This window comes from Dipodomys spectabilis, unplaced genomic scaffold, assembly GCF_019054845.1.
Source record: "Dipodomys spectabilis isolate Male_0828 unplaced genomic scaffold, ASM1905484v1 ptg000323l, whole genome shotgun sequence".
NCBI classification, from domain to species: Eukaryota; Metazoa; Chordata; class Mammalia; order Rodentia; family Heteromyidae; genus Dipodomys; species Dipodomys spectabilis.
In genome coordinates, this window is record NW_024871000.1 from 37478 (window position 1) to 51249 (window position 13772).

The 13772-nt window shown below is 40.2% G+C and overlaps 1 non-coding gene across 1 annotated transcript; it reads right to left on the minus strand.

The window, feature by feature from the left end:
- Positions 1-361: 361 nt before the first annotated feature.
- Positions 362-525, minus strand: LOC122128126. The gene has a single exon (XR_006151373.1). It is a non-coding gene; the product is annotated as a U1 spliceosomal RNA (small nuclear RNA).
- Between the last annotated feature and the right edge of the window lie 13247 nt (positions 526-13772).

Sequence of the window (13772 nt, forward strand, 5' to 3'; positions counted from 1 at the left end):
TAAGAATCTCATGAGCTTTCCTACATGGGTTGGCTTTGAACTGCAATCCTCAGATCTCAGCCTCTTGAGTAGTTAGGATTACATGTGTAAGCCACCTGCACCCAACTTCCTCATTTATTTTCTCATGGTGAGTTCAAGCTGATTTCTCTACTCCTTGTAGTTCCTAGCGACTACAAAGTAGGCCTAGAGGTACCTCATCCTTTACAGTACTCCTTAGGACCAAGTGACTGCTGAGTGCAGGAAAGCAGATGAGGCCAATATAAAATACAATACTATCTATCTATCTATCTATCTATCTATCTATCTATCTATCTATCTATCTATCTATCTATCTATCTATCTATCTATCTATCTATCCATCCAGTGGAGAGAACTAACACAGTCCCCCACTACCACAAATTATGCAGTCGAATTTCCCACATTTGGGGAAATCTCAGGGGTCAGCAAATCTGGAGTGCAATAGATAAGCCTGGCCCTGGGAAAACCACCTTCGTGATCATAGTATCTCCCCTGCCAGGTAAGTAACAAGGCTGACTTGGTATTTAAAAAACTAACAAACATGTGAGAGTAGTTCACATTTGTAATCCTAGCTACTCAGAATGCTGAAATCTGAGGATTAAGCTTTAAATACTAGATAAATTTTGCTGAATTTTTATTAAAGCTCCTTTGGTGTTTTTAATTGAAGGTTTTATTTATTTTCTTATTTTACTGTTTCTTACTGTGACTACCAAAAAGCTGAGTGACTTCCATGGCTTGTATTCCTGGATTACTTTGGAGGTGCTCTAAGACTTCATCAGAGGCCAGACTTGTTCTACTCAGTTGAGTAGCTAGCCACAACGCTGTAAGTGACAATACTTACAGTAAGCAAAATTACATAAAATTAAAAATTCAGACACACAGTTACACTAGCCATATTTCAAATAAAAATAGAATTCAAGTTTCAGTGAATGTTAGTAAAGTTTTAATGCATTCATTTTATCTGTGTCCCCTGTCACACTGCCACAGAAGAATGGAATAGTTACGGCATATCATGTGACTCCCAAGGCCTGGATGTACTTACTCTGTTCCTTTACAGAAAATGTTTGCCTGACCATGTACCCTAGTGAATATCATTATGCAGAGCTACCCTCTTTTCTATATGCTGTTATTTCTCCCTATCCTTTTCTCCCTCCCTCTCTCTTCCCTCACCCAATCCCTCCCTCTCCTTGTTTTAGGGATCAAAACTCATGCATGGTAAGCTGCTAAGCTGAATCCCAGCCCTGTGTATGATTTTGTGTTTGGTGAGGGGGTACTTTTTCAGGGCTTGAACTTTGGCCCTGGACACTATCTCAACTTTCTTCCTCCCTTCCTTCCTTCTTTCCTTCCTTCCTTCCTTCCTTCCTTCCTTCCTTCCTTCCTTCCTTCCTTCCTTCCTTCCTTCCTTCCTTCCTACCCTCCTTCCTTCCTTCCTACTCTCCTTCCTTCCTTCCTTCCTTCCTTCCTTCCTTCCTTCCTTCCTTCCTTCCTTCCTTCCTTCCTTCCTTCCTTCCTTTCTCTCTTTCATTTTGTCAGTCATGGGGCCTGAACTCTGAAATCTGAGCCTGGTCACTGTCCCTCAGCTCTTTAGATGAAGGATACTGCTTTACCATTTGAGCCACAGCACCACTTCTGGCTTTTTCCGACTTATGTGGTGATGAGTAATGGAACTCAGGGCCTTATGCATGCAAGACAATCACTCTACCCCTAAGCAACCTTCCCAGCCCTCATTTTATTTTAAAAATAAAATTCAAAACATGCCTTTTATGAATCCTCATTCAATTTATTGAAACATAGTATATATTCTTTAAGCTGTTTTTAAAATATTTTTAGTGTAAAAATATTGTACAGAAGGTTTACAGTTACATGAGTAAAGTAGTTGGCACATTTCCTAGCGAGCATTGTCACCTCCTCCTTTCTTTTTCCCCAAACATCCCTTCCCTCCCCACCTTCCCAACACCTCCCATCCCCGACAAATGTTGTAAAGTTTGTTTTCAACATAGTGTTTTGTACATCTCATTGTTACAATGGGTTAAACTGTATCCTTATTTAAGCATCTTGTTATGTACATATAAGATGCAGGTCACCAGAAACAAATACAGTGAAAACAGAGTAATACCCTGGAGGAAGAACATACCAGAGAAACAAAAAAATTCACATAGTACATTATAAATATATTAAAAACAATAGCAAGGAAGGAAAAAGCACTTGAGTTACTGTCTTGAGGTTTATTTCACTTAACATCATCTTATATGGTCATATGTACATAGCTTTTGATTTTTTCTTCTTGTCCTAGACATATACTAGTTATTGAAAAAAAGGGAAAGTATAAGACCTACGTTTTGGGGGGGCCTGGCCTACTTCACTTAAGATAATTTTTTCCAAGTCTTTCTATTTCCTAACAAGTGGGGTGATGTAATTCTAATGGAGGCATAGAATTCCATTGTGTATGTGTGTGTGTGTGTGTGTGTGTGTGTGTGTGTGTGTGTGTATACATGTATATGTATATATACATATATATGTCACATTTTCTTGATCCATTTATCTACTGAGGGACATTTGGGTTGGTTCCATATCCTAGCTATGGTAAATAATGCTGCAATAAACAGTTGTGCTGGTAGCTTTAATATAGCCTTGTTTGTGATCATTTGGGTAAATGCTCAAAAGTGGGATTGCTGGGTCATAGGGAAGCTCTATGTGGAGTCTTTTGAAGAATATCCATACTGCTTTCCAAAGTGGATGAACTCCCACCAACAATGCAGTAAGGTTCCTTTTTGACCACATCCCCTCCATCATCTGTTATTATTAGAGTTCTTGATTATAGCCATTCTAACTGGGGTGAGGTGGAATCTCAACATTGTCTTGATTTTCATTTCTTTTATGGCTAGAGAAGTTGAGGGTTTCTTCATGTGTCTATTGGTCATTCCTATTTCCTCTTCAGAGACCTTTCTCTTTAAGTCTTTAGCCTACTTATTTATGGGGCAGTTGTTTCTTTGAGGATTTGTTTTTGAGGAATTTAATTTTTTGAGTTCTGAATATATTTTAGATATGAGACCCTTGTCCATTGTATGGCTAGTGAAGATCTTCTCCCAATACTTGGGCTTTCTATTGATCTTGCTAGCTATGTCCTTTGCCATGTAGAAGCTCTGCAGTTTCATGCAATCCCATTTGTCCAACCTTTCTATGATTTGATGTGTTTCTGGGTCTTTCTTAAGAAACTTTCAGCATGTGCCAAGGAGACCTAGAGGTTCTCCTCTTCCTTCCTGTAATGTTTTCAGGGTATCTGCTTTGACTCCAAGGTCTTTGATCCATTTGGAGTTGATTCTGTTGCAGGGTGCTATATAAGGATCTAGTTTTAGTTTTCTACTGGTGTGAAACATAGTATATGTTTTATAAGTCTTTGTCCATCTCTCTAGAGCCCTCCACAAGTTTATATGTATTTGTAGCTTGAGAAGGGAAATAAGATTTAAATCAGGACAGTAGGAGGCTATGGTTTATAAGGCTCATTTGAGACCCTTTTGGAAGGAATGTTGACTTTTTCCATCTGATGTCCTACAGATGACAACCTTGGTACAGGTATTGAGTAGACTGTCATAGGATAGGAAGCTTGTATTGATTTCTCCTGACTTTCCCCTGGGGACAAAGAAGGTGAAGTAGCCATGAGCATGAATCTGTAGAGGGATTGCAATTTATTTGTATTGACTGTGTATTTCTAGTTACTGTTCCCACAAGCCAGTGGGTAAAAGTTTTTTTTTCCTTTCCTACTTTAGCTGTAACTAGTTAATTTTCATTTTTTAAATTTTATTTTATTGTAAAGAGTCTATAGAGGGGTTAGAGTTACGTAAATAAGGCAATGAGTACATTTCTGGTCAAGCATTGTTACCCCTTCCCTTGTTTTTCTTCCACTATCCCTTACCTCCCTCACCTCCTGCACTCCTCCTCTCCCCACCCGAAACTGTAAAGTTCATTTCCAACATACGGTCTTATGGATATCATTGTTGCAACGGGTCATCCTGTGTCCTTGTTTTAGCATTTTGTTATTTCCCTTCCCCTCCCCAAATTAGAAAAATGTATATACAAGATGCAGGGTATCAAAATCAAGTACAGTGACAAAAGGGGATATACCACAGGGGGAAGAATATACAAATGAAACCAAACACTTACATAATAAACCTAAAACAACAACAACAAATGAACCCCAAGATATAGTGATTTGTTTTTATAAGACATTTAGTCTAAAACTCCCTAGACATCTTAAGTTTGGACTATTTCTTTTTTTTTTCTGGCAGTCCTGTGGTTTGAACTTAGGGCACTCTACGGCTTAAGCCCCAAAGCACCACTTCGAGTAGTATATCTTATATAAAGTGTCATAACTTTCCAGCCTAGGCAGGTTTCAAATAATGATCCTTAGTTCTCAGCTTCCTGAGTATCTAGGAGTACAAGTATGAGCCACCAGCACCTGGCTTGAATAATCCCATAGTTTTAACTACAGTTGTTTTCATATCCCCTACCAACAATGCTTTCTCATACTTTTTGAAGTTATCTCTAAATAGCTTAGGAAGGAGTTTAAGCATTGCTTAATCATTTTTTCACTTTCATTAGTATATACTAGTTGCACACACTGAGAGGTTTGATGGAGTTACTTCCACACACGCATATGATATACTTGCTCACATTCATCCTGACTTCCCAGTGCCCAGCCCTTGAATTCAAGGCCCAGAACTACTGTGCACATGCAAACATTCACGGAGACATACAAACACACACACACACACACACACACACACACACACACACACACACACACACACACACACACAGCAGAACAATTAGCAAAGGTTATACTGTGGATCAGGAACTGCAAGGAAACATGGGAAGGTAGATTGTCTTTTCCCAGTTTCTCTGTCTTCCTCCATTCTCTGCTTTTCCTCAGAACAACTCAAGCCCTCCACACCTCACTTCTGTCTGTTTTGAACACCCTGAGCTTGGCTTCCAGAATGCCATTCATAGGGAGCTGCCCTTGCCTGGATAGATGATCCTCAAAGTAAGCAGAGGGTCTCAGGTTATATGTTATTTTTCCATTTGGAGTGTGAATGAAGGCCCTGAGACCATAAGCAGCCTCTTGAAGTATATGAACAGCTGTATTGAACTACAAGACTCACATCAGAAAACAAGCAGAGGAAATGGGATGCAGAATACACAATCTGAACCAATAGATCTATAGGTGACTGAGAGTCAATTTCCACATTAATGGCATGAATACAAGGGTGAGTCCATTTGAAGAGAGGTCTCCAACAATTTCATGGGACCCCATGGACAAGCCTGGCAGGAAGACACGTGTGTGTGTGTGTGTGTGTGTGTGTGTGTGTGTGTGTGTGTGTGTGTGTGCCTGAAGGCTGGGCTGGGGCTCAGGCTGAGGCTGAGTGCAGCCTGCCCTTATGCCTTTTTTTGCTGCTCTACCACTTCATCCACAGCTCCACTTCTGACTTTTTTGGTAATTGATTGGAGATGAAATTCTGATGGACTTCCTTACCATGGCAGGCTTCAACTGTGATCTTCAAATCCCAGCCTCATGAATAGCTAGTATTAAAGAAGTGAGGCACTGGAACCTGTCAGGAAGCCTCTTAAATAACAGAGCTATTTTTAGGGAGACAAGAAACACCTCAGTCCAAAAGATGGTGTTGAGTTTTCATGTTTTAAAAGAAAAAAATGCACTCAAGAGTAAAGTGTGAAGTAATATTGAAGGAAAGAAGACAGGAAACTTTCATAAATCTGGCATTGTGAAAGCCCATCGGACATGAGTCTTTCATATAGGAATCAAAATAATATCTATGTGGCAACATTGAGACTCACCCATGTGGTCACGTGAACTGGTTGAAGACCTATTCTCACACTGACATACCTTCAAAAGTCTGGGATTCTGCTCTGTGGAAGATGTTTCCCAGTCACACTTGTAAGTCTCTTAGTTCTGTTTTTCACACTTCTCATCCCTCATTTTTAGTATTCACCAAGTATCTTTTCCATTGCTGCTCCAGAAGATGCTTTCAATGTCACTGTAAAGATTCATCTAATAAGAGAAACATGTTCGAAGAACTTTAATACTTATATTAATAATATCATTACTAATAAAGAGTATTATTCAAGAACTACTTTAAGATAAATAAAACATGATTTGGAGCAGTTATGTATATTCCTAGGCCATTACAAATCTGTAGTTACTGCAATCTTACAATACAAATGTTCTTAAGAAAGAAAAAGTGTTGATAATATAAGCAACCCAGTAGTTGTTGAATGAGATAAATACAGTGAGGACTTCTGTTGAGCTAGTACACACTGGTTCTTGCTCTGAAAGCATCACCTATCTGTTCTGAGAACCAGTCAGGCTTAAGTAGGACACATGCTTCCGGATGACAGACCTGCCTGGCATTCACTGCCTAAGTCCATTCAGGCCCACAGCCCATAGGCAATATAGAACAACCTTCAGAACAGTCATCCTGACTTTAAAGCTCAAGCCTCTAATCCTAGCTCATCAGCAGACTGATGTCTGAGGATTGTGGTTCAAAGTCACCCTGGGCAGCAAAGCCACAGTGGGAGGGATAAACTGAGAGCAAGGGAAGGGGTGTAATTGTCCCCAAAAAATGTATTCATTACCTGACAACTGTTTAATTTAATTGACTTAACTGTTACCCCTCTGAACATCATATTCCTAATAATATTTTTTTAAGAAAAGGAAAGATGAGGCTGGGAAGGTGGCTCAATGGTAGAGTGCTTGCCTTGCATTCATGAGGCCCTGAATTCAATTCCTTAGTACCATATAAGTAGAAAGAAAGCTGGAAGGCACACTGTGGCTCAAGTGGTAGAGCACTAGCCTTGATCTGAAGAGATGAGGGACAGTTCCCAAGCCCAGAATTCAGGCCCATAACTGACAAAAAAATAAAGAAAAGGAAATAAAAAAGGAAGAGTATTGCTTCCAGGCTCAGTGCCAAGCCTGTAATCCTAGCTATTCATGAGGCTGAGGATCAGTGATTGAAGCCAACTTGGGTAGGAAAGCCTATACGACTTTTATCTCCAATTATGTACAAAAAAAATCTCGAAGTAGAGTTGTGGCTCCAGTGGTAAAGCAGTAGTCTTGAGGGAAAAAACATAAACTACAGGGATAGTATCCATTTCCTGATTGCAAGCCCCAGAAAGGCACAGAATAAAAGAAGGAAAGACACTATGAACTTGGTTTATCTGTACCTGAGATGTCTTTGTTAGAAACGATTATGGACTGAAACTCTGAACAGGGCATACTGGGTCTGGCATTTTTTCTGCACAAACTATGTGCACAACCATCTTAACTCCTTCGCTTTTCTATAGTTGCAGGTTGCATTATCTTCTCACCATGGAAGAGGTCCAGTATTTACTTTCCCTAGGGTACCTGCTTCCTTGTCTTCTGCTCTTTACTCATGGACAGCAGTATTTTAACTGAGAATGCAAGGAGGAGGATTGGCAATGCCTTGAAAAAGGGAATTTGCTAGAAGTGGGTGAGACAGTGGTGATAATGCCCAGGACCAGGTGAGCATTTTGGTGATGATTGGGCATGGTGTGTCATTCTTTATCAATATGCTGAGGGGCCATGGACATGAAGAGGAGGCCTCAATGCCTCCTGGGGTCATTCAGACTACACAGATATAAGCCAGCTAATCTTCCTCTCACTTTCCCAGCATGGACTTATGGGCCTTGCCTGGAAGGGGACTCATGCCCAAGTATGGACAGCTACCACACAACATCCAGTTGTGTCCTCTACATTGTTACTACATTGAGAGCAGTGCAGCACAAATCACATGGAACATGTCTAAATCATTAAAGGGATGGGAAAGTGGTTCTATGTTATATGGACCAAGACAGACAGAGAACACCATATAAGTTCCCTTTCAGAGTCCCCACTTCTGTTCAATGGCCAAGAGAACATACAGGAAAACCTCCAGAAGGAGGAGCTATGTTCCTAACCTGGACCCTTCACTGCATGATTTCCCAAAGCTTATGGATACAATGAAACTAAATCTCTCCAAGATGAGACACAAAGTCTCTCAGAGACCATTGCCCACATCTGTGAGGAGAGCATAGGAGGTAAAATGGACTGTCAGGGGAGGGGAATAGCCACAGAGCGTCTCCGTGACATCTCTGGCATCCAGTATTCAGATAATTAGGGAAAGTTTATGAAAGCTTATTTGGTGTGGATAGTGAATCATTGCAGCAGGTGGCACAGAGGATGGGAAAGCAAGTTGAAGAGTACATGGGTCCCATCAAGAGAGCTGGACATTATGTTGGATATGTTACATGATAGCCTTTGCTAATGCCAGGTCTTAGACAAGTGTTATACTACAGCGACTCTGCTGTCTACTACCACAAATGCATGGAAGAGAGATAGAAACTTGCAGGGAGCCGGGACAAACGCCATTACAAGATGGCGCCCGCTTCCTTTCAGCCTAGAAGTAAACAACTCCATATTAGGCAAGTGCTTGGCGGGGCTGCGAGTCCCCAGCTGTGCGCATGCGTCATCATTATGAATCCTGAGCCAATCCCGTGGCACCTGGTGACGGTGGAAGGCGGACAGCCAATCCTGAAGCGACCCGTGTTCCAAACCCTATATAAGCAGCTGCATTTCCTTGCTCGCGCTCAAGCTCTCCCTTCAACTAAAAGGCTCTCCAATAAAGTGTGATCTGAGAAGACTCCTGGTGTGGTGGTCGTTCTTCCTCACTGGCCGAGAAGGCGTTCGCCGCAGAAACTTGATACAGTTGCTGACATCACCAAGATCATCCTAAGGAAGAACTTCATAGACATTATCATCTGATTGTGTGTGGAGTCTGGGGTGGGGGGAGGTGTATGTGTGGACACTAGGGATTCAACTTCTGAGCCTTTTTTGCTCAAGGCTTGTACTATAGCTCTTAAGCCACAGCTCCACTTTCAGCTTTTTTGATATTTTATTGGAGTCTCACAAGTATTTACTTACAAGATAAACTTTAATTATGAGGTGATATGATTTTAAGGATGATATACTACTATGCAAATGCAATAAATAAAAATGGGAGGTAAAAAGACACTCTAAGGACTATATAGGAAGTTTTATGAAAGCCATGAAAGTATATCTAAAAAAAAGTGTTATTAGTGACTTAAACAGCAGTGCTAAATTTTTTGTCCTGGATAAATGAATGCAGTCAGTTATTTCTGTTTAAATGTATAAGGTTATTTTTCTCTTTTTACTGTTTGTAATCCATACTATTAATATTAATAGGTGTAGGAGACTCAAGCTGAGCTGTTGAACCTGGAAAAGGTTTGAGAGGTTGGAACACCACCTCAATAGTACTCAGAAAGCTGAGAGCTGACCATGGAAAGTTTAAAACACAGCTCTGTGAAGTAAGCCATGCCCAAAGAAATATAGGTCCCATGGTTTCCCTTATTTGAAACAACTAGTATATGTCTGAGACAAACAGAAACTGTCAGACAAGTTGATGTTAGGTGAAATGAATCCCAAGATAAGGATTCAAATGTTGTTTTTTTTTCTTTCTTGAGATTGTTTCCAACATATTTATTTATTTATTTATTTATTTATGGATCTGGTCGTGGGGCCTGAACTCTGGGCCTGGGCGCTTTCCCTCAGCTCTTCAGCTCAAGGCTAGCGCTCTACCACTTGAGCCACAGCACCACTTCCGGCTTTTTTTCTTTTTGCTTACGTGCTGCTGAGGAATCGAACCCAGGGCCTCATGCATGCAAGGCAAGCGCTCTACCACTGAGCCACCTTCCCAGCCCCTCCAACATATTTATAAAATGATTTCTTTGTTGCTTTGTATGTACCTCCCCCATGGTATTAGCCCTGCTTTCACTGTATTTGATGTTGGTATAATTTGTGGAAAGGAAGGGAAGAAAAACAAATTGTTTAAATAGGGATACTGGTGGATCCATTGCAACAATGAGATGTACAACACGTTATGTCGAAAAGCGAACTTTACAACTTTGGAGGGGGGGTAGGAAGAGCGGGAGGGAGGGGTGGGGGGAGGAATGGAGGGAGGGATGGGAGATGGGAAGGGATAGGAAGGGAAAACAAAGGAGGAGGCAACAATGCTTGATAAGAAATGTACTCATTATCTTGCCCATGCAATTGTAACTCCTCTGTATGGTATTTTCACAATAAAAAAATCAAAAAATAAATAAATATATAAATAGGGTTACAGGTGACCCCATTACAACAATGAAATGTATAAGATGTTATGTTGAAAAACAAACTTTACAACTTCGGTGGGGGGTAGGGGAAGGGAAGGGGGGTTGAGAGGGGAAGGGATGGTAAGGGGAAACAAAGGAGGAGGCAAGAATGCTTGATAAGAAATGTACTCACTATCTTGCCAATGTAATTGTAACTCCTCTGTATGGTATTTTCACAATTAAAAAAAAAAAAAGCATACCTCTGGAGAGGGTTAAGCTATTGCCCCCTTCCATAGTGCTTTAAAGGCCTTGAAGCCTGGGAGGTAAAAGAATTGACAATTTAACCTAGGAAGCTAGATAAAATAGACCAAATGTCTGGATTTTCTCTAGGTTGCATTCTCCTTTCTCAAAACAAAAAGGGAACCAGTGTTTCTCACTCATTGTGGTGGCTCTGATTGCAATATAGAAGCTTCATTTTTGCATGTATCCATGGTAACCTTCCCAGTGTGAATTCAAATAAATATGATTGCTTGTGTGACCTGGGGCCCAGGAGCCAGTAAGCCTTGGGACCCTGGGTCCTCATTGATTTTTTTTTCTTTTTCTCTATACCTGTCTATTTTCTAATTTTCTTCAGCTTGGTATCCTATTGCACTGCCTTGGGTTGCAATTAGCAACAAATATGAATATTCTTGAGTTGTAAAACATAAAAGACTTACAAACTTTCTTATCCCAGATGGCTTCAAACCACAATCCTCAGATTTAAGCCTTCTGAGTAGGATTACAGGCATAAGCCACTGGCAACCAGCATGCATCTGAAGACTTGATGTCAGTGAGATCTTTCTTGGGGAATGTCTGCACATCTCAGTCCTCCTCAGCTCTGTTCCTTCCTGTTGCCCAAACAGAGTCAAACACTTTCACTCCTTTATGTTCAAAATCCTTGAGGTTAGTGAACTGACTTGCCTGCCATGTACCTCCTTTGTATAAATACAATAATGGATTTTACTCTTTACCATCGATTAACTAAATTAATTGGGATCCACACAGAGGTGACATGTCCTTTTCTGGATTGCACACCGTACACCTATGTTTTACTTTATCTAATAAAGTTAACATAACTTGTTTGAGGTTTCTTAGTTCCCATATTTCTTCCTTCTCATCCCTCTTTCCCTTGCACAGAGGGAAGAACCATTTGGAATTGTGAAGAATGAGTTTTTAGTCATTTTCTGAAAAGCTTTGCCATTGGATCCTGATTTCCAAGTCCTGAGTAACTGGCCTGTAAAGCCTTGTTCTTTAATCTCTCCTCAGCTGACACAAATGACCATATATGTCTAAAAAAGGCTTTGGGAAATGAGTTCAGGTTATCAGTTAGGAATCCTTATTACCTGGTCACTGCACATAAGTTGTTTTTGTTTTTTTTCGTTTTGTTTTGTTTGAATAGTGTACAATTAGTACCAGAATTAGACTTCCAAGTATTTTTTTTTTAATTCAAAGCTAGCAGGCTCTCTTATTTGAACCACAGATCAACTTCAGCCCCACTCTCTTTATCTTTTGGTAGTAAATAGGACAGAATTGTCTCACAGGAAGCCAAGGGCACTACACAGTATCCTCAAATCTGAGGACTGTGGTTCACAGCCAGCCTGGGCAGGAAAGTCAATGAGCCTCCTATTCCCAACTAATCAGCAAAAAGAAGTGGAACTGTGGCTGAAGTGGTAGAGCAGCAACCTTGAACATAAAAAAAGCTAAGAAAAAGCTAAGAAAAAAAAGTTTTAAAAAATGTAAGTGAAAAATAGATCTAGCACTAAGACAACCACAAAATAAATTTTTTTAAAAAGTGCAAGAGAGCAGAAAGAGTCTTAAAAATGATAAAAATTAACAAGAAACTGGTGGCTCACATTTGAAATTCTAGCTACTCAAAACACTGAAATCGAGCGTTACTATTCCAAGGCAGCCAGGACAGGAAAGCCCATTTTGTGTGTGTGTGTGTGTGTGTGTGTGTAAAAAGCCCATTGTGTGTGTGTGTGTGTGTGTGTGTGTGTGTGACTGTGTGTGTGTTCCTTTCTGGGATATGATCTACAAGTTTTTACTTGACCATTTCCAATGTTTTGGAGGTTAATTTGAGATAAGAGTCTCATGAACTTTCCTTGTGCCCTGACAATGAATCGCAATCAGTATAAGTCAGGACCTTGTGGGAGTGTCTATATTTACCTCCTACTAACCACCAAAACCAAAAAATGAACCAAATTGCAAATGTTACTAAAGTTTTAGAGCATTCTATCTTTCAGCAAGATTGGTGAGGCCCTAAAAACAAGACAGAGAACCAACAAATAAATAAATGTATGTGAAAAAGAAAAGAGCCAATTAGTTTTTTATAATATAGACTCATATCTTTAATCCAAGCTGAAATGTAAAGATCACAGTTCGAATCCAGCCTGGGCAGGAAAGTCCAACTAACTTCTTTTTGAGTGTTCTAGACATGGGCTTGAACTTGAGGGTTTTTACTCAAGTTTAAAAATACTACTTCCTGTATCATGTGCTTAATTGGAGATGAGACTGATGGACTTTCTAGCCCAGGCTGGCTTTAAACTGTAATCCTTAGATTTTAGGATACTGTGTAGTGCCTTGGTTCCCATGGGACTCTTATCTACTATTAACCACTAAAAGAAAAATAGAGGCGGAAGTTGAGCTGAGGCTCAAGTAGTAGATAGAGCCTGCTAGCTTTGAAATGAAAAACAAAATACCCAAAACAAAACAAAACAACCCTCAGCGACAGTCACTAGGCCTTGAATTCAAGCCTCCCCCCCCCAAAAAAAAGACCTCAAGAGTTGAGTTTTTGTTCCTGCTAGCTTTGAGCAAAAAACAAAAGGCCAAAAATCTCATGGACAGTGAAGTAGTGTGGCCTAAATGTAGAGCCTGCTAGTTTTGATCTAAAAAAAACAAGCCAGGTGCCTCTGGCTCATGCCTGTAATCCTTGCTACTCAGGAAGCTTAGATCTGAGAATCACATTTGGAAGCCAGCCTCGGCTAAAAAGTCCCCTGGTAACCAATATACAAGGACACGTGCACCTCCATGTTTATTGCAGCACTGTTCAAATAGCTAGGATATGGAAACAACCCAGATGCCCCACCACAGATGAATGGATCCAAAAATTGTGGTATCTATACACAATGGAATATTATGCAGCCATTAGAAATGACAAAATAATGGCATTTGCAGGGAAATGGATGGAGCTAGAAGGAATCATGTTGAGCGAGGTAAGCCAAGAGCAAAGAGACAAACGGTACATGGTCTCCCTGATAAGTGGATGCTAAATCCAAAATGTTAGGTGATACGACAAAACTAACAGGACTTAAGAAACAAAGAACTCCCACTCATCTGGTTGAACCACTACTAAATATCCCCATGCTGCTGATCACATGTATGGTGTATAACATGTGAACACCGTTATATGTTATAGACTGTGATAGACAATTTGCTCCAGGAAAGTTAGAATGAACTTGTGACTTTAAATGAGCATCATTATTCCACAATACTGTGAAATTCCGGAAATTATGTAATCACTTAATCACAATAAAAAA